Source organism: Protopterus annectens, chromosome 1.part2, assembly GCF_019279795.1.
Source record: "Protopterus annectens isolate FY-2018-M chromosome 1.part2, PAN1.0, whole genome shotgun sequence".
NCBI lineage: Eukaryota > Metazoa > Chordata > Ceratodontiformes > Protopteridae > Protopterus > Protopterus annectens.
This window is the reverse complement of record NC_056727.1, coordinates 695,433,548-695,460,862: the sequence shown is the minus strand read 5'-3', so window position 1 is coordinate 695,460,862 and position 27,315 is coordinate 695,433,548. Positions and strand designations below refer to the sequence as shown.

General features: G+C 40.9%; 1 protein-coding gene across 2 annotated transcripts in view; it reads right to left on the bottom strand.

Annotated features, from left to right (window-relative positions):
• Nucleotides 1-27,315, bottom strand: part of TTC27 (tetratricopeptide repeat domain 27) — a 2,723,583-nt gene that overhangs the window by 1,398,644 nt on the left and 1,297,624 nt on the right. The gene's annotated exons all lie outside the window — the stretch shown is intronic.

Genomic DNA, 27,315 nt, shown 5'->3' with positions numbered 1-27,315 from the left:
AACAGCTGAGTCAGTTCCGAGGACGGAACCGAAACCCAACTGTCATGAATGATTGAAGATTAACAACATCAGATTATTTGTTTAAACCCCTGCATAATTTGACCCATTTATTCCAATTATGTGACCATCTCTGCTAAAGGGGGTGAAAAAGAAGCATCTGAAATATTTGCTTTTATGTCTTCATGTAGAAATTGAAGTCTTAATCAGCTGTACCTTCCCAGCATAGAACCAAAGGCAGCAACCCTAGAAGAAGCATCCTCCATATCATAATGACACTTATAATATGCAACCCAAGAGGTGGAAGAGATCAAATTCCGTACTGTTGTTTTAGACTCAATGAGAGAGATGCCTGGCATATGTTTAATTATGTTGTCAAAATTAGATAACAGGTACCTTAACATGTTTACACTTTTCTTCCATAGTTATCCAGGACCCTACTATCCCTGTCATTTGAGAGCACTGGAGGATGAGAACAGCTTTTAGTAGGTTTGTCAGAATCTGTGGAGTCAACAGCAGGGTCAGATAAGGGATTTTTGTACACATATTTGTGTGCGTCATTGACTTTGTAATACCTGTCAGGCTTGTTAGGTTCAGGTGGTTGTGACTCAGCAGAGTTAGGGAAACTGAAAGGAAAGTCAAGAACTGGAGGGACAGTAGACTTGAGAACTTCCACTTGTAAGAGACTGTAACACCTCTCTTGAGAATCAGAGAGCTGCTTGCGCTCCCAAATGAAATGTTGTATCATTTTCAGGACAGTTTCTCCAAAGGAAGCTCCTCCCAAGGGCAGCAAAGAAGTATAATGAATTCAGATTCAGATTCATATCTCGAAGGGGAATGAATCCTGATCCAGGTCAGGTTCTGGTTCAGAGGAAGCATCCTCTTCAGATGATGTATCCCTTTTTCCGAGTGGAAGCAAAAAAAAAAGGGGGTTTTAGCATAGCAACCATCAGGGCTTTCAACAACCCCTGTGAAAAATTCTGCCATTCTTGCTGAAAATCCCTACAAACAGTAGCGGCTGGAGAAGAACGGTGTTTAGCTTTTTACCTCTTCTTTTTATGAGCTTTCAAAGAAACTACAAGAGAAGGACCCGATTCTGGATGTATCGCCATCAACATACCAGGGATGTCCTCATAAACTAAGATTTGAGGAACACTGTGAAATTATTAACCGGAGTTACCTCTTCACGGCCTTAGCAGCTGTCTGAGTGGTTGGACAGGACATGCCTGTGGGTTGTTGTGTTGGGCTCCAGTGCATTTGCGAGACCAGGAACAGCCTAGTGTTTAGACAGACTACTGGCTTTTCAACATGCAACTCAGACCTGGAGAAGGAAGCCTAAATAAGAACATCTTCATTCTGATTTTTAGTTTTCATTTTCAGCTGTGAAAAGAACTTCAGAAGACATAGTACCTCATGCAAGAGCATTCAGACATTTGCTCTCGGAGTAAGAAAGACAGCTTCTTAGAGTTTTTGGGGTAAAGCATGAGAAATGGAGCAGCCCCTGACATTATACTCTTGCTCCAAGCAGAAAAGGCACATTGTCTGTCTATATAAGGAATTTACCTCTCTTTGATAACATTAACAAAATTCCAATGTAAAAAATATGAAAAAAAGTAGAAGGGTCCCCAGTGGAGTACTCAGATTTCCCTCACAGAGGTAAACTAGACCATTTTGAATGATTGTCAGCCTGAGCTATAGACACGTTTTGCTTTCTGGACTGGCAGCAAGAAAGTTTTGTGGATTTTGGTACTCGCACACCCCTAATGTACCAGAATATAGTCCTTGTGCCTACGTCGAAGGTCAGACAAGAGGCAGGAACACTTAATCTTTGGTATACTGGCAGGATATATGGCATCCTTGGCAGTATACATCTCATTTGTCAGCATATATTACAAAAGTGAAATATAATGATTAACAAAAAACAGGCCATTTATTCATTCATTTATCTATTCTTTTATTCAAGAGAAAACTGTGCATCCCACTGGTGCATGGGATGAAACATAACACAAATCAACAGGAAAAAGTAAGATGGCCAATGCAGCAAGCAGCAGGAAAGTACACAGGTCACTGTCAGCTTGTACACTGATGACCAGACAAACTGCTTAAACAACACTTTAGCTCCATCTTACGAGAACAGTAATTGCTTTGAGCTGTGGGCACAATACCATTGCTTCAACTTGCTGAGTCTTTATTAATCTAAAAGTCTATACACTTGTAATAGTTTTTGTATAGCCCAAAGTGTGCAGTCATGCAGGCACACAGTCTTACTGTATCATGCCGGGACATCACTAAATGTGTATTTCATCAATCCCACAGCGTATTTTTTGGACTGAAAGATGTCAGTCTGAAACAGACCTATACAGGTGCAATATTGCCTTCCCTCTTCTTGCCTTGTTTGGCCTGGATAAAACTGCATGCGTGGTCACCATCTCATCTGTTTACTATACAAACAGCAGCACTGGTTTGTTTTTGTTGGAATTCTTTCCGGGTAATCCCTGCTTCTCTTCACTTTATTCCCCTTCCCTATCCCCAAACTACATCTCCCAAATAATTTATTTTCAGTCTAAGTACAATCTAACCTAATTTCCTCTAATTACATCATCATCATAAGTCAATTTAACCCTGCTACTACCACTCCCTCATAAAACCTTTCAAGCCTATCCCAACATTGGCCTTGGAGGTGTTACTTACTTTATGCCACTCTGGCAATCCAAATCTTAAAACAAACCAGGTCCAACGTAGCCTTTCAATTCTCACTCTGTCTACCACAAACATCCAACTGCAACATGCGTTCCGTAAAGTCTCCCCCTCACAACCCCTATAGAACTAAAAAGCAGAAGTCTGCTGTTTCATATCAGTATATCCTTTCCATACAAACAAACAGCCCCCATCACAGATTACTTCACTTAAACAAATAAAAATCTTTGTACCACCTCTAAGAATGAATATTACTGCTGTTGCTTGTTAGCAGTAATAAAGCAAACTCAAGCCCATCCCCAGTGATCAACACTTACTCACTACCTTAACCCCCCCCCCCCCTCCATTAGAATCTCTCTCTTAAACACTGGTAATGTCAGCAAAATGATAGAACTCAACACATTTCCCAGCAAACATAACTCCAACATTGTAGCAATCCCCACATCCAGGCTAAAGGACAAAACCTACACTTACACCACTTTTTCCCTGGATACATTTACATTCACAGCTCCATCCATATGATAAGAACAGGTGTTGTAGCATGGCCCTGTACAGTTCACAGAATTAAAATTCCACATGCATGACAACAGCTCTAATGACCATTATCCTAAATGAATAATTCTAACCATTTTGTTAATAAAATGCCACAAGCTATTTCTAGCTGCAGCTTACTCACTTCACCCCACCAATAAAACAAATTGCAAAGCTTAAAAAAAAAGGTACAGATGATTCTACTCTACCATCCTTCTCACTGATAATATTAGGAAACTCTAATATTAGCCTCCTTAACCCACTTAAAAAAAGATGTTAATGGCTTTCTAGCAGACCTGGGCTTTCTGTACGTAATTAAAGAGTTACAAAATGAAACAACCCTTGCAAGTACAGCAACTGCACGGCCCCAAAAAGGATGAATACAAAAAAAAAAAACAAAAAAGGCCAGCAAACTGTGGTATATAAATGCTTTATTAAAGCATATATAAGCAGAGCACTAATGTTAGTGCTCTACTTATATTTACTTTAATAAAACATTTATATACCACAGTTTGCTGGCCGTTTTTGTTTTTTGAAGTGATTAAAGAGCCAACATGCCCCAGGTTAAAATTAGGAATACCTACCTTACTGGATCAAATAATAAGAACTACTCCCTTATAACTCTTTACTTTTATTCTGTTTCTGTGCCTCAGTGATTACCACTTATATCAGTCTCAGTTGCTTACACACCCTTCAAAAAACAAGAAATAAGTTTTGTTCTCAGTTTGAAATTGCAAAAAATTGCATCACCCTGCTAAACCAACATCTTAAGTCAATAAACCGTGAACCTGCTCTACAATGTCCTTAACATATAACAGTTGCCAATACCTATCCATTATGCTCAGCTTACAAAACAAATTCTTCCCTGTGATAACTGGATTAAACCACATGCTAACAATTGGTTCACACCAGAACCTAAAGCACAACTTAAACAGAGATGAAGTACGGCATCAATACGAATTAACCACCTTCTCTCCAATAAGAAAAGATTGGAAACTTTAAGAAACTTAGCTACGCAATCACCAACTATTTCACATCTAGCCTGCATAGAATTTCACACTTCATGACACCTGCAGAGTTTCTGGCTGGACGCTTCTACCTGAGCTGAAATTCTGAGTGTGCAGCTTTCCCACCTACCAGTAAACAAAGGTATATATCTCAAAAGCTATAAAAGTTACAAAGAAAGTTAAATAAGAAAACTACCCAGCACACACTCCTCTTCATAATGGTGATATTAACATGTCAGCCAGACCTAGTAATAATTTTATGCTGAACAAATAATCAAATGATAATAACAAATATAAGTATGCAAACAATTATTAATCTCCCTTCGACCATAGCAGATAGACCCCACCTATCAGTGCGAATGTTGTTCCTATAGATGCAATTTTACAATTTGCTGCAAAGCAGTTTTGCAGATGATGGTACAATTTTGAGATATTTGCATAACTATGAATAGTATACATATCTGCATATTTAATTGACAAATACATACAAATATCTGCAAAGCAGTGCTAGTTAATCACCAACTATTAGAGCAAAGTTTTTTCCAGCTTCGAGTAAGCTTTCATTCGATACTTTAAAGGATTACATAAACCTCTTCTGGATTAAGTTATTAAAAAATAATATATGGCATGTGCTCATAATATTTCCAGAAATTAACTCATATATTCTCTGGTACCCAGTTCCCTACTTGTCTGAGGAGTCATTCCTGACCTCTAAGGTGACTGGGCATGCAAAATGCTGTTTCACAATGTATTCAGGTGTACAATTCCTGACACATTTACAGAAACATGGCATTTATGAAAATATGCATATTGCATTACTAAACAAGTATTAACATCTGCAGATGGGTTGAAGGGCAGACAGCAGACATCAGTGGCAACTTCTGCAGCATTATATTAGCTTTCATTTGATATCATGCAGTACCAAATAAACACCTCCTGGTTTAAGTTATTAATATAATTATGAATATATGCCATTCGTATTTCCAGAAAACAACTCACATTTTCCCTGGTAGAGAGTACCTCATTTGTCTGGGAAGCTATTCCTGACCTCAGTGCATGCAAGAGGAAAATGCCTGACATTTACAGAACTACATCAATACAATAAATGCATATTATATTACTAAACAAGGATAAATATCAGCAGAGCAGATCAGTAGCAAGAAGACAGCAGGATATGCAAGCTTAACACATCTAGACAAAAAAATCCAGAAATAATTGATGGACAGTGGCCAAAGCACAGACATTAGGTAAATATAACTTAAAATTAACATAAGAAGGTTATGAAACAGTTCTGCATCAACATGCATTTTTGTCAACAAAATGGAGTATGAAGCAGTACTGTTCAACATTACTAATGGTAATCCTAACTAACAGTGCCGGTGTTAGCATTTTGGGAGCCCACAGCAAATGTCAAGATGGGGGCCCCCTAGACACTTTCAGTATAAGTATCATCCTGTCAATGCCACACCTCCTAAGAAATCTTTTAGTTTGTGCTGCAAACTTTTAGGAGTAGTACGCACAGACTGACCTTAGCTACAAGCTGTTACATTACAACAGGCCTACATACCACACTTTGTTGACCTGTCTAACAAAGGGACACTTCAGTTACTGGCATTTAGTTGCAACAATGATACATTACAACAACTATATGTCCAGGTCTGGACTTAAAATGAAATGGTGACAAGGCCTACCGTTTCAACACCCCCCCGCACACCCTCCAGTCCTCTCCTCGGATCCCCCCCCCTTCTGGGCTCCCCATACCATGCACAATACTTTTTTCTTCCTTTTCTCACATTTTGCCTTACTCTCAGCTTTTTCAAGAAGCCATAACTTCCTATATGCTCTGAAGGGCATTTTAAAGTTCTTTTTTCTTTTTACACAACCTTTTCATCCAATACTGGCTTGAACACAAATTATTATTAAGAAAAAGAAATTCACTGTTGCTGTTCATCTTTAGTTTTCTTTGCATCCTTTCAGCACTCCTTTCCTGACCAAGATAGCACAGTAATAACCATTTAGGAAATAACTCAATTAAGCTGGTGCCCCCAAAGGCATAGGGGTTATATATGTGCCCTGGGATGCATTTTCTCAGCATTTTACTCCAATGGTGGCCTAAACAAAAATCATGAAAAAGAAAGAATTTCAGTCTTATTTTTTTCTTTCAAGGAAAACATAAGTTGTGCCCAAGGCTTAATGTTCAAAGCTGACAAAACAGTAGCTCACAATAAACTAACAAGCCAGTTGTGGGAATACATAGGTCTTATCTGGGAATATTGCCTCCTTCCCTAACCCCCCACAAAAGACAGTCACTGCCTATACATCCCTCTGGTGTTAGACTAGGATGAAAGCAGAGGTTTAAATTGCCTTAGCCATACATTTCAAGTGACTGCTGATAAATGTATACACAGCATGCTTCCTCACCCCTAACCCTCAAAGTCAGCCCCATGTATATGTGCCTGATGTGTGATTGTGAGAATGATTTCTGTAATATATTCTAATCTGTTGCTGTTAGACAGTACACCACCCTTACACAAGCTATAGTACCCTTCAGTTTACACCTCTGAGGTCTATGAGAAAAGTAAATAAATAATGACCACACTGTCCTCAGCTCAATCACAAGCTATAGTGACTTCATGTGCAAACCTCTAAGGTTTGACTGTGATGAAAATTAAAGTTGTAATAATCACACAATCCCCAGACCTCTATAACCTACAGCAGCTTTCTGTACACACACATTTCAGCATGGCTGCTTTTAGAATGGGTATGGTTGAAACCAGAGGCTATTATCAGCTTTATCCTAAAAGGGTCATATCTCAGCATTGTTCAGGTTAAACAGCTCAATCAGAAAACTGAAACATTTTTTGTCCTCATTTTTCTTCAACCAGCAATAGCTTTTGTGGGTGTCCCCACAGAGTCAAGGATGATTAAGGGAGCCCCCAGTATCCATTTATACAGTCTGGTTAGTGGGGGCCACCAGACTCCAAGAAGATCTGTGTGTCTGAATGTTCCGTGATATATCTTATGTCTTACTTTTGAAATAGAATTACTTGTCAAGTACATTTTTTACTGATACTAAGAATATTGTCTTTGTCCTGGCATTATTGGGTGCATGCACAGACAAAAATCAGTGATACTTTTTAAACACACACAAGTATAAGCCATAGCAGTCCTAATTTTGTAATGATTTCAGCAAACAGAAATATAGTGTGCAACACTGGTACTGCCACACCAGTTCAGTGACTGCTGTTTAGCCATTGTCAAACAGCAGCAGGGTAAGTTACTTATTTACCTCATTGAGGAGTAATGCATACCTGTCACTCTCCCTGATTTCACACATCTTCCCTGATTTTGTTCTGCTTTCCCTTCGCAAAAAGTTCGATTTGCTGGTAAATCATTCAGAATTAATCAATCAATCCAGACATCTGAGTTTTATACATTGTTCAAAAATACGTGCTGATGCAAAGGGTCTTATTTTACTAACTTTTTAAGTGCATTAGAGTAATATTTAAAATGTAGTCCTGATTCTGAGCCTTTATTCTATTATTTTTGGGATTGCACTGAATTCTTAAGCAAAGGACTTGAGAGTTATACCATCTGGTGTTATGCTTGTATTTATAAAACTCCCTGAAACAGAAAACCATCCCTGATGATCAGCTCTTCTTAAATCCAAAATTTGCACCAAGATAAGTCACTCTGGGCTGCTGACCCCTCTAGTGCGTACCTTGCTCATGTTCATTTACCAACTTCATCCTAACAGGTTCATATCACAGTCATGTTCAGGTTAAAGAGCATAATTAGTAAATTAATACATTTTTCTTATTTATTTTCCCCAACCAGCACCAGCTTTTGTGGGGCCCCCACACAGTCAAGGATGACTGGGGGGGCCCTGCAGCCACGGGTATAGCAGGGACATAAAGCTGGCTATGTAGTTACTTTTAGTGGAGAAAATGTCCAACAGCAGGATTTAACTAAGCCAGGGGCACTATGTCAGTGGTAAAATATTTAATGGAATTCTGATGCCTGTTCCTTGACAAAACACTGTTACTACAGCCAGAAATATTTTTGAATTTTAAAGGAGGTATAAATAAGAGTTATTATCCATGTGGTTTATTAAGTAAACAAGAATGCTGTAACTAGCTTTTGTTGTTTTGACAGACATGTAACAAAATATCAAAATAAGATAACTTGTTGTGGGTGGGGGCCCCCAAGGAACAGGGAGCCCCCAGTGACCGCAGGGTTCGCTGGTGCCTAAAGCCAGCTATGCTGACTAAGCAGTATGTGTGGTGCAAAGTGTAAGATTTAATATACGCTGATACCACGCCTCTGAAATCCTCTGATCAATGTCCAGACAAATTAAAAATAAATAATTAAATAAAAAATGGTGGACAGTGTCCAAAACACACAGTTTGTAAGTATAACATTAACTGAAGAAGAAGAACAGCTCTTGCATTAACATGCACTTAAACAAAAATGCAAAGTTTTGAACCATTTGAGTGCAGCATTACTGCCTGATCAGTGACCACTACAACTGTGCTGCAAACTGTACACAAAATAAATACACAGTTGAAATCTACCTTTGAAATCAAATGCTCAACATATCTAGACAAATCCTAAATCAATTGATGAACAGTGGCCAAAGCACATAGACATTTTATCAACATTAGAATCATAAGTGAAGATATAACCACATTTGAATTTTTACAGTACAACAACAAAATCCGATCTCACCAATGAGCGAAAAGGTCACCAGTCCTTGTGACGACTGGTGACCTTTTCGCTCATTGGTGAGATCGGATTTTGTTGTTGTACATTTGAATTTTTGGCAACAATATAAAGTATGAAGCAGTACTGCCGTTGCATTACTGACAGTAATCCTAAATGAATAGTCAGTATATATGTGCTGCAAATTATAACATGTAATAAACATATACTGAAAGCATTCCTCTGAAAACCTCTGTTCAACACATCTAAACAAATCCACAAATTTAGAAATTGGTGGTCTGTGGCAAAAACCCAGACAGTTTGCAAATATAGCTGACACGGACAAAACGAGTGATGAAATAGCTACTGCATCAATATATACTTTGACCACAATATGAAGTATGAAGCTTTACTGTCCAGCACTGATGACTAATCTCAAGTGACTGACCAACACATTTGCTGTAATGTGTCAAACAGAATAAATGCATTCTGCAAGCATACTTCTAATTTCTCTGCTCAACACGTACAGACAAATAAAAAAAAATCCAGATATAATTGGTAGGCAGTGGCTAGCGAACAAGTATGGTTTCCCTACAAGGGATCTTAGACCATTTAATTATGTTGTAATCACCCAAACATAGACAGTTGAGCTCAAAGGCAAAATATTTAGGCTGTATGACATCACTGACTGTATAACTGCTGGGCGTTATTGAAAGGAGCTTTCCCTTTTTTCCACTGTTGTGCAACCATGTAGTTAGCATAGACTAATTCAAAAAGTGGTACAAGGTCCCCGAACACAGCGGTCCAAGGTGGGTGAACTACTTTGAAAACTACTTAAATGTTTTGAGAGTCGGTTTTAGGAGAAACGTGTTTTTGAAAAGCAGTAATTTTTTCACTAAAGCATCCCACAATCTGTCGTCGGATTCTGGTATTTTCTAACTAAAGTCACTCAAAACTTTTCTGCCATGAAAACTGCATCCCATTTGGTTATGACAGGTTATGATGTAGTTGGAGAACACATTTGGAAAAAAAAAACTTGTCTTTACATATCTAGGGGAAAGTATAATGGATATTAGTAACCAAGTAGTATGAAGCACAAAACACTCCACCGGATCCACGACTGGTAAAATTTAATAGTATAGACACAAAGATACATAAACGTTAAAAACAGGTATGTTTTCGTCACCAACTTCTTCAGATAAGCTAAACACACCACCACCTTCATTTAAATACCATTTCACAGTTAACCCCACCCAATGAAAGCTTACAATGACTCACAGTTCCTAATTGATTGATTACATACAAGTTATATATATTTAACTAAAGTAAGGTATACAACTCAAATGGTATAAATGTATAAATTTGTTATATATAAGTGGATTTATATGATTTATACATGTATGTATTTGATATTTATTTGTTATACATCAATTCATTTATAACTGTTATGCACATTGCACTTTATATCAGCATCAAGTGGGATTGTGACAGGGAAGTTTGAAGGTTGCAGTAACTTGTATTTAATTAATCAATTAGGAACTGAGCTTCCATTGGGGTGGGGTTAACTGTGAAATTATATGTAAATGAAGGTGGTGGTGTGTTTAGCTTATCTGAAGAAGTTGGTGACGAAAACGTACCTGTTTATAATGTTTATGTATCTTTGTGTCTACACTATTAAATTTTACCAGTCGTGGATCCGGTGGAGTGTTTTGTGCTTCATACTACTTGGTTACTAGTTTTCCTAGCACTTCATTCCTGTTTTTTGGTTATAATGGATATTACTTATCCCAAGTATATGAACCATAGTATGAATAAGACAGATGCGTTTCATATATGGCAAAAAGGTATCTAAGGGTATGCGGGGGCTAGGTAGTCATTTCAGGAGAATCCTGTTTTTATCCAAGCAAAAGGAAAAGGTTCCCATTCTGTAAAATGCAAGTCCCTTATGAATGGTCACCTACGCACGGATGATAGAGTGAAAGAGAAAGGGTGAATGCAGTATGGGATAACACTGATTCAGATTTCAGACCTTTTTACAGTTCTAAGGGAACCACATGAGAGGAATAGCTCTCCATCTTCATACTCTAAAATGTGGAATATTGCCTCTTATAGTGCGGAACAAAGGGGTAAAATGGGAAGCATATACTAATAGCTTACTAATAACTTCAATTAGGAAGCTCAAAGGATGGTTAAAATGGGTTATTTTATATTTATAAAAAGTTCATTTGGTAAATTAAAACAATTTAGTATTATTTATCATGAATATTGGTCAGAAAATCATTAATACGAAATAATGTGACAGTTCCTTTTCAACATGGAACAAAGAGGAACATGGATTAGGACTCCAAATAAGAAGCACTCCTAATAACAATAAACACTTGAGAGGTATGAATAGAGTATTCAGGAGTACATGACTTTTAGTCAGCCACTCACTTATGGAGTCTGGAAAGGAAAAAGATGCAAAGGAAGAAAATATTCACATTCTTTACTTGAATCTATTTTGATATTATCTCCTAGCAACAACAAAACATTCACTAGAAAGAGAAAAAAAGGGGGCACATATCCCCATAAATGGGGCATAAAAAGATGCAGCTTACTATGCTGATAATTTGGCCAACTCACCTAAGCTTTTCTGCCTTTCCATTAAAACAAACTGGCTGCTCCTACAGCTCTGAACACTGAAGAATTTACAGAAAGAAAGAGAGTGATGCAGGAAGCAGTCAAACATTTACTGATAAGCAGGGCATTTGGTAAAGATAAGAAGAAAGGCTGAGCCACTGTGAGGAATGAGACAAGTCTAACAATCTAACTGGTTGTTACAACTTCTGATATAGTGCAACTTATTGGGTTGTCCGATGTATATGTAAGGAGAACTCTTGGCATTACTGGGCTGTACAATTATCTCATATTAAAGTGAAATAGATTTGACTGAATAACAAAATGCAAGGTGAAAAAGTATCTTTAGGAGTTAACCGTATTTAATTGCTGGAACCTGTATTCTGAGAGACTGCTTTCCAATCTATCTGCAAATATACAGAGCTGAGTATATTTTTTTAGTTTTAGAGTTTGTACTGTTAATTGTTGCTTAGATCTCTGTTGAAACTGAAATTTGGTGGCTTTTGCAGTTGCCAGCCCCACTCCCCCAGTCCCATCTCTTAACCACATTCTATCTAATAAACTCTTTCTGAACTTGCTTTTAGTCCTTTTTAATTTAATCGCATTTTTTAAACTGTGTTTGGTCTAATATTGCTAGATACTCAAGTGTGCCAGCTTGCACTGCATGTGAATTGTTTTTACTACTATTTTAGCTACTTTTTTGTAAAAAAAAAAAAAAAAAAAAAAACTGTAAGACTGTTTCCTACCTTTCCTGCAACTAGTGTTCCAGATTCAGATTTGCCGTATCCAGGACTGTATGCAAGCTTCTGAGCCCCCCAAGCCTTTCTGTGTTGGAGGGAAGTCTTCTTGCTTAACAGTGGGAGTGGTAAGCACTAGGTAACCTGTCTACCACATAAGGAGTGGTACTGGCCCAGAAATTGCAGTTATTAGCCGTTTGGGCAATCTCTTCCATCACTCTCAACTTTCTGATTTGAAAGCCTGCATTTGCAGTTGTACCTGTCCTGTAACTCATCTAGTGCAGATACAGATTCTTAGTTTTAGCACTTAAATTTGCTTATTCGGGCTCAGCACTTGTTCAGAACTTGTTAGCACTAAATAAGCTATTAATTACTATAGCACTCAACCTTCCTCATTACCTAGAGGAAAACAGTTTTTGTACTTACTTTTCTCACTTGCTTAGAGAAAAACAGCTCTTGTACTCACTTTCCTCACTTATCTAGAGGAAAATAGTTTTTTTATTCAGGCATGTCCAACAAGGGTCAGCTCCCAGTGTTCTCTCCTGTCTATCTGATGAATCTGGGCATCTTGAGGCAATGTAGAAATTGCCTCATGTACACAGACAACCCTCGCCTCCTACCACTCAACACTACAACCTGTGAGAGATGCACTTATCTAGCCAAAATGGAGGTAAACCTCTATCCAACCAAGACTGAACTTGACCGTCATGAGGAGAAGGTAAACATTTGCACCACACCACACTCATCACATAATCTCACTAAATCTACACCACCAAAATCCACATACACATTTGCGGAGGCTCTCAATAATAATCTGTCTAAACAACAGAGAGCTCCAAAGCAGAAACGCAAGCAACTTCCATCCTCCAACACAACCCAAATGACACATAGCCCACAGACTCAGTGTGCCACTCAACCACAGCCAATAAGGCAAACAATCTCCCCAACACACTAGTCATAGGTGACTCTATAGTCAGGCACACTGATGTCCCACTCACCAGGCTAAATAAGGAGAAGGTTACTGTCAGCTGCCTGTCGGGTGCCATAATCCGCCACATAACTCACGCACTCAGGTCACTCCACAACAAGTACAAAAATGACTCCGTCATTGTCCATGTTGGTGTGAATGACCTGAGACGTACCTCCCTGGACTACATGAAAAGTCACATGGAAAAGCTCTCTGATCTTGTAGCCCAGGCAGGTATGACTCTAGCCCTGAGTAGCATTCTGCCATCGCCCAGAATGATACTGCAGTACAAGGATGAAAATGAATGATTTCAACAATTCGCTAAGCATCTGGTGTCATTCTAAGGGGATCCATTATCTGTTTGCTTGGGATGACATGGTCGACAGACCATGATGCTTTGCCACAGATGGCCTGCACCTGTCGCCCCTGGGATTCCGGATACTGGCTAAGGCTCTTGCTGCCCCTATAGTGCCTTTTTTAGGCAAGGTTCAAATGACAAATTCACCACCATAGCAGGAGCAGACAAGCAAAAACTGAAGGTAATGCTACTCAATGCTAGAAGTCTAAACCTCAAAATGCACTCACTCGAGGCAATCCTTAAAATGGAGAACATTGATATCTGTGCAGTGACTGAGACCTGGTTCAAGGCTCCAGAGAGCACCCCTGCACTACCAGGCTACAACTCATACCACACTTTTCGGCCATGTAACTTGGACCGAAACACGAAAGGGGAGGTGTGTCCATATTCATTAAGGATATCCACACCTCCAGGCTAATTACTCAGCATAATGCATCCGAGGTTATCCAAGTGCAACTAACTCTGGGCAAAACTGCAATCCAAATTGTAGCTTGCTACAGATCCCCCACCATGCCCCAGGATTCCTACTCTTCTTTTCTTGATGTAATGGAAAATATTAGGGTTCAACTAAACACCCTAATAATAGGAGACTTCAACTACCCCACCAGTAACTGGGAAAACTACTTAACTCCTTAACTCAACGCTTTTTGGAATTCATAAACTCCAATGCCCTGGATCAACTTATCCACACCCCCACCAGGGGCAACAATATCCTAGACTTAGTCATTGCCAACATGAGTGACCGGTGTTCCACACCTGAAGTCAACTCCTCGTTGGTCCTATCCGACCATAAGCTAATCACCCTTGATATCCACATCCCGTCCCCACCATCCATTAAGGAAACCACGGTAAAAAATTTCTCCAAAGCCAACTTCATGCTTCTTAAGACAGAAGTGGTGAACTTCATGACACCCATGCAGATGGACAATACAGTTACGACTGCTGAATCCTACACAAATGCACTCTATAAGCACTTACACGAGTGCATGGACCATGCTATCCCAAACAGAACCAAGACGCTATCCTCCAAAAAAAAGGAAGCCAATCTGATGGTCCCCTGGCATAAACAAACTGTACAACAGAAGGAAGAAACTGTTGCAAAAGAGGGTAAAATCCCATGAGTGGAGAAGCTCCCTGGTCAGCCTCAGTAAGAAGCTGAGATCCCTTATGAGATTCTCCAAAGCTAGCTACAAAAACAAAATCGCCACTAATTCTAAGGACAACCACAAAGCATTCTATAGCTATGTCAAGAATCTCGATGGCAACACCCAGATCTGCTCCGAGTTACAGTACAACGGCACAAAAATTACAGAACCAACTGATATTGCCAACATCCTGGCAGATAGGTTCAGTGCTAACTTTACCCCCTCCTCACCCCCCAAAGGGCCCATATCAATACAGGAAGAATACAGAATCCCTGTAATCACAACTACGCAGGTAAAAGCTGCACTCTCTAAAGCCAAAAACACAGCATCCATGGGACCGGACAACATCCCAAGCTGCGTTTTACACGAACTTCAGAACAAACTGGCTCCCCACTTAAGCACCATGTTCAATAATAGCCTCGCATCAGGCTTTGTGCCCACTGAATGGTGCACAGCAAGTTATCCCACTCTACAAAGGGGGAGCCACCACTGATCCCGGGAGCTATCGACCTATTAGCCTGACGAGCCTGGTCTGCAAGGCCATGGAACGTATCATCTTGGAACTCATTAACAAAGACATTGGTAAACCTCCAATCTCTGGATCCTACCCAGTTCGGGTTTGTGAAAGGCAGATCATGCCTCCTGAACCTGATCGACGACATTGAGGCAGTCACCAAAGCCGTAGATAAGGGCAAGGTGGTTCACACAGCCTATCTTGACCTCGCCAAGGCTTTCAACACCATCCCCCATTCTGGAATTATAGGTAAACTCACTAAACTAGGTATAAATCCCAATGACACAAGATGGGTTGCCAACTGGCTCACTGACATAACCCACACTGTAAAAGTTGCAGACTCCAAATCTGACCTCAAAGCAGTGACAACTGGAGTACCACAGGGTTCCTTCCTGGGACATCTCCTGTTTGGTATCTACTTCTGTGAAGTACAGGCTAACACAGAAGGCCTCTGGCTAACGAAGTTCGCAGATGACTGCAAACTAGGAGCCATAGTCAAGACCCCAAATGATGTGGACATCCTACAGAAGTGCCTCGCTGAGACAGATGCCTGGTGTCAGAGCCACGGCCTCAAGCTCAATGCCAAAAAGTGCAGTGTCATCCCCTTTGGTAAAAACTCTGTACCACATAGGCAGCAATCTACTTAACACCGAATGTGTGATAAGAGACCTTGGGACCCAGGTGATAGTCACATCGCCACAGTAGTCAGGAAGGTCTTCTATGTGGCACACCATCATAAAAGGGTTCTCATCCAGGAAAAAAGAGGTCAATGTTCCTCTCTACTCGACACTCATTATACCCATTATAGAGTATGATGCCCCTTTTGGAATGTACCTCACAAGACATCTGCAGCAGCTGGAAAGGCCACAGAAGTACTTCACAAAGAGGATTACTGGCCTAAAACAAATGCCCTACACTGACCATCTCAAAAAAACTCCAGCTTTACTCCATAGTATATCACCTACTCTGAGGTGATCTCTGCGTAACACATAAAGCTATGTCAAACCCAGAGCTGTTGGACATGCTACACCTAAAGAAATCCCAATCCCTCCGAGCTACATGCTCTAGGGACCTAAACCTTGTCACCACAATAAACAGGACATACTGGAGGGATAGATTCCTGTCCCAGAGATTTCCCATACCCTGGAACAGGCTACCCATCTACGTCAAGCAAAGTTCTTCATTAGCACTCTTCAAGAAAAATCTTGATGAGTGGATGGGAAATTGGAAATACACCCCAGGGATCACTTCTGTGTCTCTGCTTGACAGTGGCACAGGAAAATAACTTTCTTGGGTGGTGTAAGCCAGGGAACCTTGTTGGCTAGGCTTACGTAGACCCTTGGGCCGATAGCCTAGTACCTACCTATGAAACTATGAACAGACATGCTAGCTGCTCTCAGACAAGTTATAATGTACATTACCACCTGAAATAGCTGCTCTGCTCTTGCTTTTATGAAGGCAATAATGCAGTACAAAAAAAGATGAACTTTATCTTTTTTTTTTTTCAATGTAGGTACTTTTTTGTTTTTACTTTAGACATGCACAAATGCTGAATTCATTGATCACATTTGTGCATATGCAGTTTCCATGCAGTAGACAGTACAAAGTTCCAAGTGCACTGTGGAGCTGTGGGGGTAGAGTGAAGAAAGGGTTATTTGACTATGGCACTGTAGACACCAACTGAGGGTTTACCAAGATAGCGCACTAAAGGTGCGAGTGAGTAAAGAAGTCATAAAGCCACAGACATTAGGAACAACTGCCTTCCTGTGAGACAGTACAGTTGTGTAAAATCTTACCATAACAGTAGATGTCTTTGCCTTCACTGCTGCAGTATTCAAAACATATGGGGTTCCTCTGCCATGGAAGCCCAACATCTAGCCAGTATACTAAAAGACTACTGTTATTTTAAACATATGCAGAACATCACCAAACACTCCCTGTATAATGCAGGGCATATAGGTGATGTTCAGGTCTACCAAAACAGAAATGACTGCCCCAGGAGGAACAACAGTCCAGGAACCCAAGAGGTAATGTGTAAAGAACAAGGGGGATGGAGGGAGGGAGCGAATACTGCAGCAGTGAAGGCAAAGACATCTACCGTTATGGTAAGATTTTACACAACTGTACTATGTCCTTATATTCACTGCTGTGGTATTCAAAACATATGGGAGAGTGCCAAAGCTCAAGAGGAAACTTGGGAGAAAGAAGGGGCAGAAAAGTCCCATAGAAAACATGAAAAAATGAACTAGCAAAACCAGCCCTAGCTCTAGCTCTATAGATACCATCCAACTTGTAGTGCTTGTTAAAGGTATGTACAGAAGACCAGGTAGCTGCTTCAATAGAATTAGTATCTAAACATTTGAAAAAAAGCATCAAAGAAACCACAGCTCTAGTAGAATGAGCCTTAATTGAAAAAGGAATGCTCTTACTAAGAAAAGTGAAACAAAAGGAAATAGCCTTAGAAACCAAGAAGAAACAGTTTGCTTGGATCCAGCAAGCCCCAAAAGATCTAGGATAAAAAGAAACAAATAACTGATCAGATTTTCTAACAGCCTTAGTCATATTCAAATAAACCCTAAGTTGCCTATGCATGTCCAAAGTACGCAGCACCTTCTCAATGTCAATTTGCAGACAGGGGAAAAAAGTAGGCAGATTAATGGACTAAGTGATGGCTCATTAACCACCTCTGATATAGAAGAAGGGTTAGTGTGCAAGGACACACTGTCCTCATGAAAAATCAAAAAAGGAGGACAAGCCATAAGGGCCTGCAACTCAGACACCTGTCTGGCAAAAGTAAGCGCTAACAAAAGAACAATCTTCCAGAAACAATGTTGCAAGGAAGATGAAGCAGTGGGCTCAAAAGGAGCCCGAGTCAACTTCTCCAAAACAAAGTTAAGGTCTCAGTGAGGAGAAGCAGGCTACCTGGGAGGCCTAATATTAAGGATGCCTTTAGGAAACTGTTTCACCTCAAATCTAGCAGCTAAATGTGGAGAAAATGCAGACAACCAGAGAGGGCTGATAGATGGGCCTTAATAGAAGAATAGGCTAAAACAGCCATGAGCAACTCACACAAATGAGAGAGAAGCAAAGGAGCATCCACAGTAAGTGGGTCCAGGTTATGAGAGAGACACCAAAAAGAAAACCCTCTTCCATTTGGATAAGTATGTTTTCCTAATAGAAGGTTTCCTGGCCTCCTGCAGGACTTGCAGCATGTCCTCAAAAAAAAAAGGTATTTATGAGGAATCAAAATCCTACCACTCACAGTGTCACTTGAAACATAGACAGGTCAGAATGGATAAGAGCTCCCTTGTTTTGTGTGAATAGATCCACCCTTTGTGGTAACTTGTGATGATCATCCCCCCTGGCTAGATGCAGAAGAAGAGGGGAAACAGTGCTGTTGTGGCCAAAAGGGAGTCAACAACAAGATTTTGGGAGCAACTGCTGAATTTAAACCTTCAGAATGACAGGAAGGGGTGGGAATGCATAAAGGAACATCCTCTTCCAAGAGAATGAAAGGGCATCCACCTTCCATACCAGAGGACCTGGGGCTGTGGCACAAACGAGGGGAAGTTGTCTGTTCAGAGGGGAGGCAAAAAGATCCACTTGAGGAGTACCCCACTGGTGGATAATGCCAAGGAACACTAAAAAAAAATCCCAAACAGGGCAGTTATTTTGCAAGTGCAGTAAAAAGAAGTGCAGTCAGTCACTGGAGAACGAACTGTCAAAAAGGATGCAGGTAAGCAGACTGATGGTGTACAAGATACATTCAGACTGGCAACAAAGAAGTTCTGTTTTTGGTAGGCCTGAATATCACCTTTATGCTGAATTTACTCGAAGAGCGTTTGGTGACGTTTGGTGTACCTTTAAAATAACAGTAGTCTATAACACAGTTGCTGGATGTCACACTTCAGCGGCAGGGAAACTCCATATGTTCTAAATACTGCAGTAGTGACACTGTGAGTGATAGGAGTTTGATTCCTCATAGATGCCTTTTTTCTGAGGACATGCTGCAAGTCTTGCAGGAGGCCAGGAGACCTACCTGCCTGTTTTTAGGCAAGGCTCAAAAGACAAACCCACCGCCATAAATAGCGCAAGTAACAAAAAACTAAGGGTAATGCTGCTCAATGCCAGAAGTCTAAACCTCAAAATGCCTGCACTCGAGGCACTCCTCAGTATGGAGAAAATCGATATATGTGCAGTAACAGAAACCTGGTTTAAGGCTCCAGACAGCACCCCAGCACTACCAGGCTACAACTCATACCATACATGTCGGCCACAAAAGCCGGACCAAAATACAAAAGGCGGGGGAGTATCCATATTCTTCAAGGATACCCACACCTCCAGGTTAGTGGCCAAGCACGATGCTTCAGAGATCATCCACGTGCAACTAACAATGGTCAAAACTGATACCTTGCTACAGATCACCCACCATGTCCCAGGACCACCACTCAGCATTCCTGGAAACACTGGGAAACATAAAGGTCCTACCAAACACCCTGATATTGGGTGATTTCAATTACCCAAACATTAACTGGGAGAACTACTCAAGTACAAACTCCCTTGCCCAACATTTCCTAGAATTTATAAACTCAAACGCCCTGGATTAACTGGTCAACACCCTCGCCAGAGGTGACAACATACTGGACCTGGTCATCACCAACATGGGCGACCGGTGTTTCACACCAGACATCAACCACTCGTCGGTTAGATCTGACCATAAACTAATCACTCTGGATATCCATATTCCGCCACCACGATATCCACATTCCGCCACCACCCCCCCGTCAAAGAAACCACCGTGATAAACTTTTCAAAAGCAAACTTCACATTACTTAAGACCGAGGTGGGAAGTTTCAAAGCCCCCATGCTAAAGGATAATGCTGTCCAAGCTGCAAAATCCTTTACTAATGCACTCTACGGCCACCTACAAGAACGCATGGATCGTGCTATCCCAAACAAAACCAAGACTCACTCCTCCAAGAAAAGGAAACCAGTCTGGTGGACCCCTGCCACAAACAAGCTATACAATAGAAGGAGGAAACTAGTACAGAAGAGAGTAAAATCCCAAGAAGGGAAGACATCCCTGATCAGTATCAGCAAGAAACTACATTCCCTCATAAAATCATCCTAGGCTAGCTTCGAAAGAAAAACTGCCATGGACTCCAAAGATAACCACAAGGCATTCTTTAGCTACGTCAAGAATCTAAGTGGCAATTCTCAGATCTGCTCAGAGTTAGTGCAGAATGGCACAAAATACAATGAACTAACCAATATAGCCAACATCCTGGCAGACAGGTTCAGTGCAAACTTCACCCCCTCTCACCCCAAAAAGGGCCCATAACTATACCAGAAGAATGTGGTGCCCCTGAAATCACAAACACTCAGGTTAAAACAGCCCTGTCCAACGCCAAAAACACAGCATCAGTGGGACCAGACGGTGTCTCAGGCTGCGTCCTACACAAGCTCAAAGATGAACTAACCCCTCACCTAAACACACTGTTTAAACTCAGCCTCTCCAGAGGTTATGTGCCCACAGAGTGGTGTACATAGCCTCTCCAGAGGCTATGTGCCCACAGAGTGGTGCACAGCAACAGTTATCTTGCTCCCAAAGGTGGAGCCACAACAGACCCCGGGAACTATCGCCCTATAAGCCTGACTAGCTTGGTCTGCAAAGCTATGGAGTGCATCACCATGGATCTCATTAATAGAGACATTGGGACCCTCCAAACACTGGACCCTACCCATTTCGGCTTTGTTAAGGGCAGATCATGCCTCCTAAACTTCTTTGAGACAGTTACCAAGGCTATAGGTTCATACTAGGCTATCTGCCCTAGGGCATTTATAAGCCTAGCCAGAGTGTGTTTGGCTTTCGCCACACATTTTAAATTAATTTTGCTATGCCTTTTTTTGAGGTTAGTATACTGTGCCTCTGTCTAACAGTGACACAGAAGTGATAGCCGGGGTAAACCTACGATCTCCCATCCACTCATCAAGATTCCTCTTGAAGAGTGTCAATGTGGGACTCTGCCTAACCTGGACTGGGATTTTATTCCAGAGTGAAGGGAGCCTCTGGGTTATGAATCTGTCCCTCCGGCATGTCCTATTTATTTCAGTGCTGAGGTTCAAGTCTCTCGAGCGCGTAGCTCGATGGGATTTGGATTTTCTGAGGTGCAGCATGTCCAGTAATTACGGGTTGGACATGGCTTTATACATCAGGCACAGATCGCCTCTGAGCAGGCGGTATGCCACTGACTAGAGCTGGAGTTTCTTTAACCGGGCAGTATATGGCATCTGTTTGAGCCCTTTGATCCTCTTGGTGAGGTACTTTTGGGGTCTTTCCAGTTGCTGCAGGTGTCTGGTAAGGTACATCCCAAAAGGGGCATTGTACTCAATTATGGGCCTGATGAGGGATGAGTAAAGAGGCACGATGACCTCCCCTGATCTAGATGTGAATCCCTTCACGATTAGGTGGGTTATATAAAATGTTTTTCTAACCACTTTGGCCACGTGGTTGTCAAATGAGATTGCTATCAACTTGGGTCCCCAGGTCCCTAATGACTTCTTCTGTACTTAATGGATTACCACCTATGTGGTAATTTGTGGGCACTTTGTTTTTGCCAAAGAGGATGACTATACACTTTTTGGCATTTAGCTTGAGGCCATGGCTCTGGCACCAGTTGTCTGTTTCTATGAGGCCCTTTTGGAGGATGCTTGTGTTGGCTGGAGAGTTGATTATGACGCCCAGTTTGCAGTCATCTGCGAACTTGGTCAGCCACAGTCCTTCTGTGTTGGCCTGTACCGCCGAGAAATATATACCAAACAAGAGAGGCCCTAGGACTGAGCCTTGTGGGATGCCACTTGTAACTGGTTTGGAGTCTGACATGGCTCCAGCAATTCTAACCATGTGGGTTCTGTCCTTGAGCCAGTTTGCAACCCATCTAGTGACATAGGGGTTTATATTTAAGCTGGTGAGCTTATCTATAATGCCCGAGTGGGGTATTGTATTGAAGGCTTTTGCAAGGTCCAGGTAGGCTGTGTGGACCACCTTCCCCTTGTCAATGACCTTGGTGACTGTTTCAAAGAAATCGACCAGGTTTAAGAGGCAGGATCTGCCCTTAACAAAGCCAAACTGGGTAGGATCCAGTGCCTGTAGGTCCCCAATATCTTTATTTATGAGGTCCATGATGATCCTTTCCATAGCTTTGCAGACCAAGCTAGTCAGGCTTATGGGGCGATAGTTTCCAGGATCCGTTGAGGCACCACCTTTGTGGAGAGGGACCACTGTTGCTGTACACCACTCTCTGGGTACATATCCTGTAGTAAGGCTAATATTGAACAGTAGTTTTATGTTTGGGTTTAGCTCTTCTTGGAGTTCATGTAGGACGCAGCCCGGGACACCATCTGGTCCCATTGATGCTGTGTTTTTTGCTTTGGAGAGGGCGGCTCTTACCTGAGCATCTGAGATGTCAGGGGGGGCAGCACTCTGTTGGGATAGATATTTGCCCTTTTGGTGGGGAGGGGGGGGAGTTTGCACTGAACCTGTCAGCTAGGATGTTGGCAATGTCTGTGGGCTCAGTGTATTTTTTGTCATTTTGGACTAATTCTGAGCATATCTGGGAATTCCAACCAGGTTCCTAACATAACTAAAGAAAGCCTTGTGGTTATCCTTAGTGTCCTGTGCAATTTTTCTCTCGAAGCTGGCCTTAGACGATTTTATGAGTGCCCGTAGTTTTTTGCTAATACTGATCAGAGATGCCTTCCCTTTTTGGGATTTTGCTCTATCATGTAGTAGCTTCCTCCTTCTATTGTATAGTTTGTTTATGGCTGGGGTCCACCAGACAGGACGTCTGCCTTTGGAGGATTGGGTCTTGGTTTTATTTGGGACTGCATGATCCATGCATTCCTGAAGGTGTTCATAGAATGCGTTTATAAAGGATTCTGCGGTCTGGGCTGTATTTTCCACAGGCCCGGGGGCTTTGAAGGATTTCGCCTCGGTTTTGAGGCGTGTGAAATTTGCTTTAGAGAAGTTTTTCACTGTGGTTTTCTGGGCAGGGAGTGGGGTCGGGATGTGAATATCCAGTGAGATTAGTTTATGGTCTGATCTTACCAGTGAGGATACACTTCTGGTCTGGAGCATAGTGTCCCCATGTTGGTGATGATCAGGTCCAGTATGTTTTCCCCTCTTGTGGGAGTGGTAACAAGTTGTTCCATAGCATTTGAGTTTATAAATTCTAGGAACCTTTGGTTTAGGGTGTTGGAGCTAGAGTAATGCTCCCAGTCTATGTTTGGGTAGTTGAAGTCGCCCAATATAATGGTGTTTGGAGAGACCTTTATATTTTCCAGTATTCTCAGGAAGGCCGAGTGGGGTTCCTGTGTTTGGGAGGGTGATCTGTAGCAGGCTATAAACTGGAAGGCAGTTTTACCCACAGTTAGTTGCACATGGATAGTCTCTGATGCTTCGTGCTGTGCCACCAACCTGGAGGTGTGGGTATCTTTGACGAATATTGATACTCCTCCTCCTTTTGTGATTCGGTCCAAGTTTTGGGGCCGAAAAGCATGGTATGAGGTATAACCTGGTAGTGCTGGGGTGCTCTCGGGAGCCTTGAACCAGGTTTCTGTTACTGCACAGATATCGATGTTCTCCATGCTAAGGAGAGTTTCGAGTGCGTGCATCTTGAGGTTTAGACTTCTGGCGTTGAGTAGCATTACTCTTAGTTTCTTATCCCTTGTGATACCTATGGAGGTGGGTTTGTCTTTTGAGCCTTGCCTAAAAAAGGCACTATGGGGGTAGCAAGAGCCTTTGCCAATATCCGAAAGCCCAGACGAGGGAAAGGTGGTCCACACAGCCTACCTAGACCTCGCAAAGGTCTTCAACACCATTCCCCAATCAGGTATTATAGACAAGCTCACCAGCCTGAACATAAACCCCTACATCACAAGATGGGTTGCCAACTGGCTCACGGACAGAACCCACATGGTAAGAGTTGTGGGAGCTAGGTCTGACTCGAAACCGGTTACAAGTGGCATTCCGCATGGCTCAGTCCTAGGACCCCTCCTGTTCGGCATATACTTCTCAGAGGTACAGGCAAGCACAGGAGGACTATGGCTGACCAAGTTCGCAGACGACTGTAAACTAGGGGTTACAACTGACTCTCCGGCTGACACAGACATCCTCCAAAAGGGTCTCACTGAGACAAATACCTGGTGTCAAAACCATGGCCTCAAGCATCAACAGACTATCACACAGGTGGTAGCCCCCTAAATACGGAAGACGTAATAAGGGATTTGGGGACCCAAGTAGATAGTAACCTCTCCTTTGATAATAAGCAACAATATAACAGGATGATGACAGAAGGAAAATAATGCCACTCGACCAACAACGCTGGAAATGTTGAAAAATTTAGAAAAATTTAATGTTAAGCGCTTTCAACTGATAAAACAGTCTTCATCAGAACACATAAAATCAACAGAACACAGTGTATATATACTCAAACATCTTAATTAATAAGAAAAAGCGCACCAAAATTCTAAAAACTACAGTAATGCATTTGATTAAAATATTGAATCATATCAATAAATAATTGAATGACATATGATATTTGTACTAATATTTATGTAATTCCTATGTTATATACCAAAACTATACACAAAAGTATAACACTAATGTTAAAATACTTAAAAAATACCAAATGTGTATATTACTCTAATACTAAGAATGATTTTATACTGATGTGATCGTTTATACCAGGAAATCTAGTTGCATCAGTAAATATCGGCCATTTACTTTCAAGTAGTGCTAACATCATTTTCCAATTCCCCCCACTTGGGGAACATATAACCTGATCTATAATGGTAAATACAAAATTATGTTCATTCCCTTTTTCTATAATATGCCTAGAAAGCGCATTGTTGCTATCCTGTTTTCTTATACTATAACAATGTTCATATATATGTTTTTTGAAACAACGTTCAGTTTTTCCTATATAGTAAGCAGGGCAACATGTACATGTTGCTAAATATACTACTTGCTTAGTGTTACAATTACCATTTCTACATTTAATAATGGTGTGGTTGATATCCTGAAGATTAATACTAGTGACCTCATTAATATATCTACATTGATTGCAAGAGCCACACCTCCTAGTACCTTTATTATAGTCAATCCGCTGTTTAATACTACCAGCTTTTTCTAATAATTTCTTCAAATTGGGTGCTGTCTTATATACACATCTGGGGATATGGTCCCACTGTTGGCCTATATTATGATTAATAAATACATCCCAATGTCTTTGTAATATCTCCTTAATAGCGTGTACAAAGGGAGTGAACGTCAAAACACAAACCCTATGTGTTGATAACTCATTATGTTCCTTATACTCATAACAATTCTGCTCAAATTTACCCAATAATGGAGTATATTTTTGCCCCCACTGCTTAAGGACATATTGGGAAATGTCCTTCACCATGTGTTCTGGGTACCCACGCTCTTGGAAAAGCTTACATATATTAGAGATTTCTATCTCACATCCCTCAAATGAGGATGTCATCCGGGCTGCTCTAATAAATTGCCCTTTAACCACATTACGAAAAATATGTGGTGGATGATTACTGGTAAAATGAATGTAGTCATTAGAAAAAGTTGGCTTTCTATATATACTGGATGAAAATCCTTCGTTATGGTGACTAACCAAGACATCTAAATATGCTATTTGATTGATGCTATAATTATGAGTAAACTTTAAGAATCCCGTAGTACCATTAAGGAAAGTCATAAACTCATCTATCTTGTCCACAGGAGCCTTCCATAATATGAACAAGTCATCAAGGTATCTAGCGTAAAACTCTATGTCCTCATAATATTGACTTTTAAACAAATATTCCAATTCCCATGACAACATCACTAAATTCGCAAAAATGGGTGCACATGATGCTCCCATAGCGACTCCTTGTGTTTGCCTAAAGTATTCCCCCTGAAATGCGATATAATTATGATCTAACACTAAAGACATCATATCGCAGATCAGGCATATCTTATCCCAACTGAGACCGGAAAAACATCTTAAACTATTGGCAAAATATTCTAGTCCAATGTCCTTGGGAATACATGAAAATAAATCGACAACATCAATTGTCAAGAAAATGAGATTAGCACTCCATTTATCATTAGTGAGTTTCTTTAAGAAATCCCACGAATCCTTGACAAGGTGTGGGATCCCTTTGTACATGTGTTTGAGCCATCTGTCGATCAGGACACCAATTTTAAATGTTTTAGAATTTGAACCTGACACTATTGGTCTGAATGGTGGATGTTCAATAGATTTGTGAACCTTGGGAATACCCACCATTTTTGCCAAAATGGGAAATTCTTGTTTTAAAAATGAATATGTCTCATATGTAATTCTACTGTCAATGAGATACTCTTCCAGGGTCAAATCTATTCTTTTGTATCCAATATTTATCTGATTAATGGATACACTCTCATAATGACCTGAACCATGTAGTATGTTGTGTAAATGTGTATTATACTCTTGAGTATAAAAAACCACAACACCGCCCCCTTTGTCAGGCTTCATAATTCTAATGTCCTTATTTCGCATATATTTATTAAAAATTTATCTAAACCTTACCACAACAATAAACAGGACATGCTGGAGGGATAGATTCCTGTTCCAGAGACTTCCCATGCTCTGGAACAAGATTCCAATCTACATTAGGCAGAGCTCCTTGCTAACCCTCTTCAGGAGAAACCTTGACAAGTGGATGGGACACAGAAAGTTTACCCCAGGGATCACTTCAATGGCTCTGCTGGACAGAGGCACAGGGAACTAATCTAAGGGGGTGGCGAAAGCCAACACATTCCGGCTACTTATAAATGCCTTCGGGCAGATTGCCTAGTGCCTACCTATGAACCTATTACAAAGCCACATCCAACAAATTAGCTAAACTGCAGGCCTTTTTTTCAAAGTATCTTTTTGTAGTCCAAGATGAATTGACAGCCCCATGCCCCCACACGTTGATAAATGTGCTGATACTTTACAGGAATTA